The sequence below is a fragment of the Pipistrellus hanaki genome (assembly GCF_964339955.1).
Source record: "Pipistrellus hanaki genome assembly, chromosome: 12".
In the NCBI taxonomy this organism is placed as follows: domain Eukaryota; kingdom Metazoa; phylum Chordata; class Mammalia; order Chiroptera; family Vespertilionidae; genus Pipistrellus; species Pipistrellus hanaki.
In genome coordinates, this window is record NC_140514.1 from 47,950,808 (window position 1) to 47,956,832 (window position 6,025).

General features: G+C 44.1%; 1 pseudogene across 1 annotated transcript; it reads right to left on the reverse strand.

The window, feature by feature from the left end:
• Positions 1 to 488: 488 nt before the first annotated feature.
• Positions 489 to 5,236, reverse strand: LOC311630836 (ubiquitin-conjugating enzyme E2 L3-like; annotated as a pseudogene). Its single transcript, XR_014797085.1, has 2 exons — positions 4,372 to 5,236; positions 489 to 2,082 (listed from the first exon to the last, which is right to left on the reverse strand). The product of XR_014797085.1 is annotated as a ubiquitin-conjugating enzyme E2 L3-like (transcript).
• Between the last annotated feature and the right edge of the window lie 789 nt (positions 5,237 to 6,025).

Here is a 6,025-nt window from a genome sequence, read left to right on the forward strand (position 1 = left end):
AAGACCTGGCCTTGGCCGAAACCAGTTTGACTCAATGGATAGAGCGTCAGCCTACGGACTGAAGGGTCCCAGATTTGAATCTGGTCAGGGGCATGTGCCTTGGTTTCGGGCACATCCCCAGTAAGTGGGGGGAGGGTAGGTGTAGGAGGCGTGATTGATGTTTCTCTCTCATCAATGTTTCTGGCTCTCTGTCCCTCTCCCTTCCTCTCTGTAAAAAAATTAAAAAAAAAAAAAAATATATATATATAAAAGACCTGGCCTTGAACCTTCTGCACGCTCTATTGTCAATGCCTCTGGATATGTTGACATCTGTGTTTGGCTGGTGTTGATGAACTTCTTGGTTCTCTTTTGACAAGCTGAGGGCAGCTTTGGTGCCCAGTCAGCTGCCACGCCCACAGGCAGCACCGAGGAAGAGAGATTTGTGAGGTTTTTATTTTTTATTTTTATTTTATTTTTTTTAGAACATCTTAAATTTTTAATCTTTTCTTTACAGGTTACCTAAGACCACTTTTGATTAAGAAAACTGTAGAAAGTTGGTAACTGCCACAAGCAAACGCCAGGTGGTGGCCCGTGTCCATTTCCGCAGAGTCCTGCTTTGCGGGGTGTCTGAAGGCACTGCTCGGGGTCTCTGCTCACATTTGCTGGAATCAATCGTGGCAGATTCTAGTCCACGGGTCACTTTTCCCCATATTTCTTTGTAAACTCTTCCGCATTCTTACAGAATTTTTTCCGGTCCTTAGAGTATTCTCCAGCTAGGTCAGCCCGAAGCGGGTGCTCAGGCTGGGGGTCATCCACCAGTGCGATGAGAGACTGGATTACTTGGTCGGTTTTTGTTGCTAGCTTCCAGTTTTCAGCACTAATTACTGGCAGGCAGACCTGCCCCTATTCATCGATGTTGGGGTGATAGATCTTTGTTTTAAATGTGATCTTCGGTGGTTTGAATGGGTATTCTGCTGGAAAGCTGATTTCGATTCTGAAGGCCCCTTATCATAGGGAGGGTTGTCAGGAACAATAAGCCCTTGCCAAGTCAATAAGTTAGCTTCATCAACCTGGATGTGACGGAAGTTTTTCAACTCCACATTTGCAGATTTCCTCAAGCTCCTTCAGCCTCCTGCTGGCCGCCATCTTGGATCTGGTGCTGCTCTGATTTGTGAGCTTTTTAAGTTGGCTTGTGATGTTTAGGCATAGTTGGAGCAGGAAATGCTTTCACAAAGAATTATGCGGCTGCCGAAACCGGTTTGGCTCAGTGGATAGAGCATTGGCCTGCGGACTGAAAGGTTCCGGGTTCGATTCCAGTCAAGGGCACGTACCTTGGTTGCAGGCACATCCCCAGTGGGGGTGTGCAGGAGGCAGCTGATCTGATTCTCTCTCATCGACGTTTCTAACTCAATTCCTCTCTGTGTAAAAATCAATAAAATATATAAAATAAAATAAAAAGAATTAGGCGGCTTATGGAGATAAACATGTGACAACAAAAACAGTAGATCTGGGGATCAGAACACCTGGGCTCCCTCCTCTTTTGGGCACAACACTCATTTCACAAATGAGCACCCTGAGTCCACTGTGATAGCCAAGGGCAAGGTGTTAGGTTGCAGAAAGAGGGAGGCCAGAATGGTGAGGGACTATGAAATTCAACCATCTACACACTGGTGGCTGAACCTAGATGGTCCAGCCCCTAGTGATGGGAGTCGGCAGCTTTTAAAGGACTTTTTCTTTCTGGGCGGAGAATTCTCTGTGCAGACCCGGAGGGGAGAGAATGGAGTGTGGTCCGAGCAAGTGAGTTGTGGGTCTCAGCAAAGGGAATGTCCACTGTGAAATGGCCTGAAAAGCCAGCTCCCAAGAGAGGGGTATCGATTCAATTATTTGACCAGACCTAACACAGGGAGTATGTAAATGAGAAGACTCTCCCTCCCAAGAGCAGCATGGTGGGCAAAGGAAATAGTTTAATTGCAACAATGGAGAATTGTAAAATGAATTGGGACACTTACTGGGGTGGTTTTCCAACATGATTGCACCATCAGGATCCCCGTGGGTGGTCTTTCAAACACAGATCCTTGGGCCCCACCCTTCAAAAAGTCTGACCTAGTAAGTCTGAGGCCTTCGCAGGCGCCCCTCTCCCTAGCCCCCCACAAAAGTGATTCTACTGGAAGTGGCCCCAGCACATGACAAGGAAAGAGCCAGGAAATGGTTCTCAAAGGCAGGGGCCTATTGTTGATTTTTTGTTCTTTGTTTGCTTGTTTGTAACCTCACCAGAAAATATTTTTTTCCATAGACTTTTAAAGAGAGTGGAAGGGAGGGGGAGAGACAAGAGAAGCATCAAGGTGAAAGAGATACATCAATTGGTTGCCTCTGCAGGCGCCTCAACCAGGGCCTGGGATTGAGCTAGCAACTTAGGCACATGCCCTGACAAAAATTCAACTAGTGACCTCCTGGTTCATGGGTCAATGCTCAACCACTGAGCCACACCAGCCTGGCAAAATGCCCCTATAGATTAAGCTCCTTCAAAAAAAGAGTCTGCCATCCTCCAGTCTTTTATGTATTTGCTTTATCAAAAAACTAAAAATGGCATGATGCTATATATCACTTAGAAAAGGATCAGTATAAGTTTGAAACTTGCTTTTTTTTTTTTTTTTTCGATAATATACCACAAATATATTTCTAGCTCCTTTGGGTTTGAACAAACCATAACTTATTTGTCATCAATTTTAAATATTAAAAAGAACATTGTGGTAAGCATCTGTATCTAAAATCTTTGCGTATTATCAATCATAATTTAAAAAGACTAAATGAGTTGAAGCTGGATTGCTGTATCAAAGAATGGGCAAGTCTATGGCTTTTGAAATCCTGTTTTGAAATAGTTGTAATTATTTACGTGAATAAATTAAGAAAAAACAGGACTAAAAAAATATAGTGTGGCCGAAACTGGTTTGGCTCAGTGGATAGAGCGTTGGCCTGCAGACTGAAAGATCCCAGGTTTGATTCTGGTCAAGGGCATGTACTTTGGTTGTGGGCACATTCCCAGTAGGGGGTATGCAAGAGGCAGCTGATCAATGATTCTCTCTCATTGATTGTTTCTAACTCTTCCCTCTCTCTTTCTCTCTGTAAAAAAATCAATAAAATATATTACATTATAAAATATAAATATACTATATATATTATATATAGTGTGTGTGTGTGTGGGGGGGCAAGTTAGTTGGAGTGACATCCCATACATCAAAAAGTGGTGGGTTCAGTCCTTGAGGGGCCTGGCCATACAGGAGGCAACCAATTTTTATTTCTCCATTCAATTTTTTTTTTCTCTCTCTCTAAAAAAAATCAATGAAAACATATCCTGGGATGAGGGAAAAAAAAAAAAAAAAGAAAGAAAGAAAGGAAGTAACTCAGGCCCTGGCTGGAGAGCTCAGTTGGTTAGAGCATCATCCCTGTACACCAAGGCTGAGGGTTCAGATCCCTAATCAGGGTACATATAAGAATTAAAAATGAATGTATAAATAAGTGGAGCAACAAATCAATCATCTCCCTCTTTCCCTGTGTCTAAAGTCAATTCATCCATCCATCCATCCATCCAATGGGAAGAGCACCATAATGTTGGGTAGAGTGCTCAGTAATGGCTTCTCCAAGATGATTTTAAATTATTATATCATGACAAATCAGGTATAAACATTCCAGAGGCTCCGAGGCAGGAAAGGAGATCACCCTGCAGCCAGGGCAGCCACCTAAGACTGGCCACACGGTGGGGGGCAAGAGACACGTGGGAGTAGAGGCGGACCCACGGGACTTCAGACTCTGGCAGGAATTTGAGTTAAGTCTGTAAGGGAGGGGCGGCAGTGAAAGTGAGCCACTGAAGGACTCTAAGCAGTGGAATATGATCTGATTTATGATTCTGAACAACTCTAGCAAGAAAACAAAATTATAATATTTATCTCTGGATGGTAAGGTTATGAGTGATTTCTAATATCTTCATCCTTTTCTGTATTTTTCAAATTTTCTCTAATGTGCATTTATCACATTTGGGTTTAAGAAATTTAGTCAAGTCCTGACCAGTTTGGCTCAGTGGATGGAGCATTGGCCTGTGGACTGGGCGGTCCTGGGTTCTGTGTGGGTCGAGGGCATGTACCTTTGGTTGTGGGCACATCCACAGTAGTAAAAATTTTACTACTTTTACTAATTTTACTGCAGGAGGCAGTTGATCAATGTTTCTCTCTCATCGATATTTCTAGCTCTCTGTCCTTCTCCCTTCCTCTCTGTAAAAAATCAATAAATTAAAAAAAAAATTTAATCAAAAAGGCTAACTGGAAAGCAGTTCAAAGGACAACGAAAGGAAGTATGATTGATGGTGATCCTTGGGCCCCACCCTTCAGAAAGTCTGACCCAGTAAGTCTGAAAGTGTTCAAGGATTCTGAGGCCTTCCCAGGTGCCCCTCTCCCTAGAATGGTTTGGTGGACAGGGAAATGGAAAGGCAAGAACCTGACCAATGTTTTATGGGTAAAATCCACCAGTGACTGGTTGAGTGGGAGATAAGTCTAAAATGAGTGTTGGGTTCCATCTTGGGTGACTGGCTCACAGTGACCCCTCTCAACCCAACAGGGGACACAGGAAGAGCACAAACACGGGGGGGGGGGGGGGGGGGGGGGGGCAGGTGAATGGAGTATCACAGAAAATGAGTGGCCCACAGCACCAAAAGCCAAGTAATCAGGTGACTCGGGTTATAGAGCTAAGAGGAATGACGATTCTTTCCAGAAGCTTGACTCTAAAGAGAAACAATAGGGCAGTAACAGAGTGTAGGGCTGAAGGAGTGTTGTTTCAGCCAAGGGAAATGAACCAGTGGAGGCTCAGTGGTTGCAAGTATAGATGTTAAGGGGGCGGCTGAGGAGCATGGTCACAAAGTGAGATCATAAGCAGAGGTGGGACTTCACTAGAGAAAGGACATCAGTTCTCTTTGGACTGGGGGCAGAGGCAGCAAGATCCACACATACAGGCTCTTTTGGAGGCTCATAGTGGGAAGGGGGAGTTCTTGCTTTTGGAATTTTACTACTTCTGTGCATTAGAAGGCGATTATCTACTGGGGATGCGGATGAGTAAGCAGTTGAAGCAAAGTAGTAAAGGTTTATAATAATCTGAGAAGAATGGTAGAGGCTGCTGATCCAAGATCAGGACTGTTGACTTAACTAGATTTTATAACCACCCTCTCCCCATCATCTGTACATTCCATCTTTTTTTTTTTTTTTAATCTTTCTGAAAGTATTACAGATGTCCCCTCCGCCCCTGCCCCATGACCCTCTCCATTCCGTACTGTCCCCCTCCCTCTCTTCCCTATTTGTTGTTTTTTTTACAGTGTTCTGCAACCCAAGAAGACATAGGTGGGAAATGAAGTCATGCAATTGATTCAGGATTGGGAGTTGGCAGAGTAGGCAAACCTTGAGAATAAGGGCTCTAAAGCATGGAGTGTTATGAACGAGAATAGCTTGATACCACACATTGCAAAGGCACAAGTGACTGCCTCTGCTTTGGACCTCTTGCCTCACCTCTGCTCAAAATGGACTCCAACTGCTCCTGTCTCACTGCTGGATCCTGCACCTGTGCCGGCTCCTGCAATGCAAAGCCTGCAAATGACCTCCCATGGGCTGTGCGGGCTGCGTCCGGAGCCTGTCTGCAGGAGCGTGGGCAATGTGCATGTGGGGAGAGCTGCTCCCAGCAGAAAATAGAGCGTGTTCAAACCTGCATTTTCTTTCCATTCCACCCCGAACCGTTTGCCACATTCCCCTTTTTATGAAATATGTGAGGGATAATAAAAATTGACTTAAAAAAAAAAAAAGTTTGAGTTAATCATAGGGTACCCACTGGGTCAGGCAGAGAATGGAGTTAAAAGAGAAAAATAAATAAATAAATAAATAAAAGGTCAAGTAGAAATATCAAGAGATTGGGACCCAAAAGTAAAAAAATAGATTTAGTGACAAAGTAAGAAAGCTGGAAAAACAGTCAAATCCTGGCTCTCCTAGTGTCTAGGTTGCCTCTTTCGTGCCTC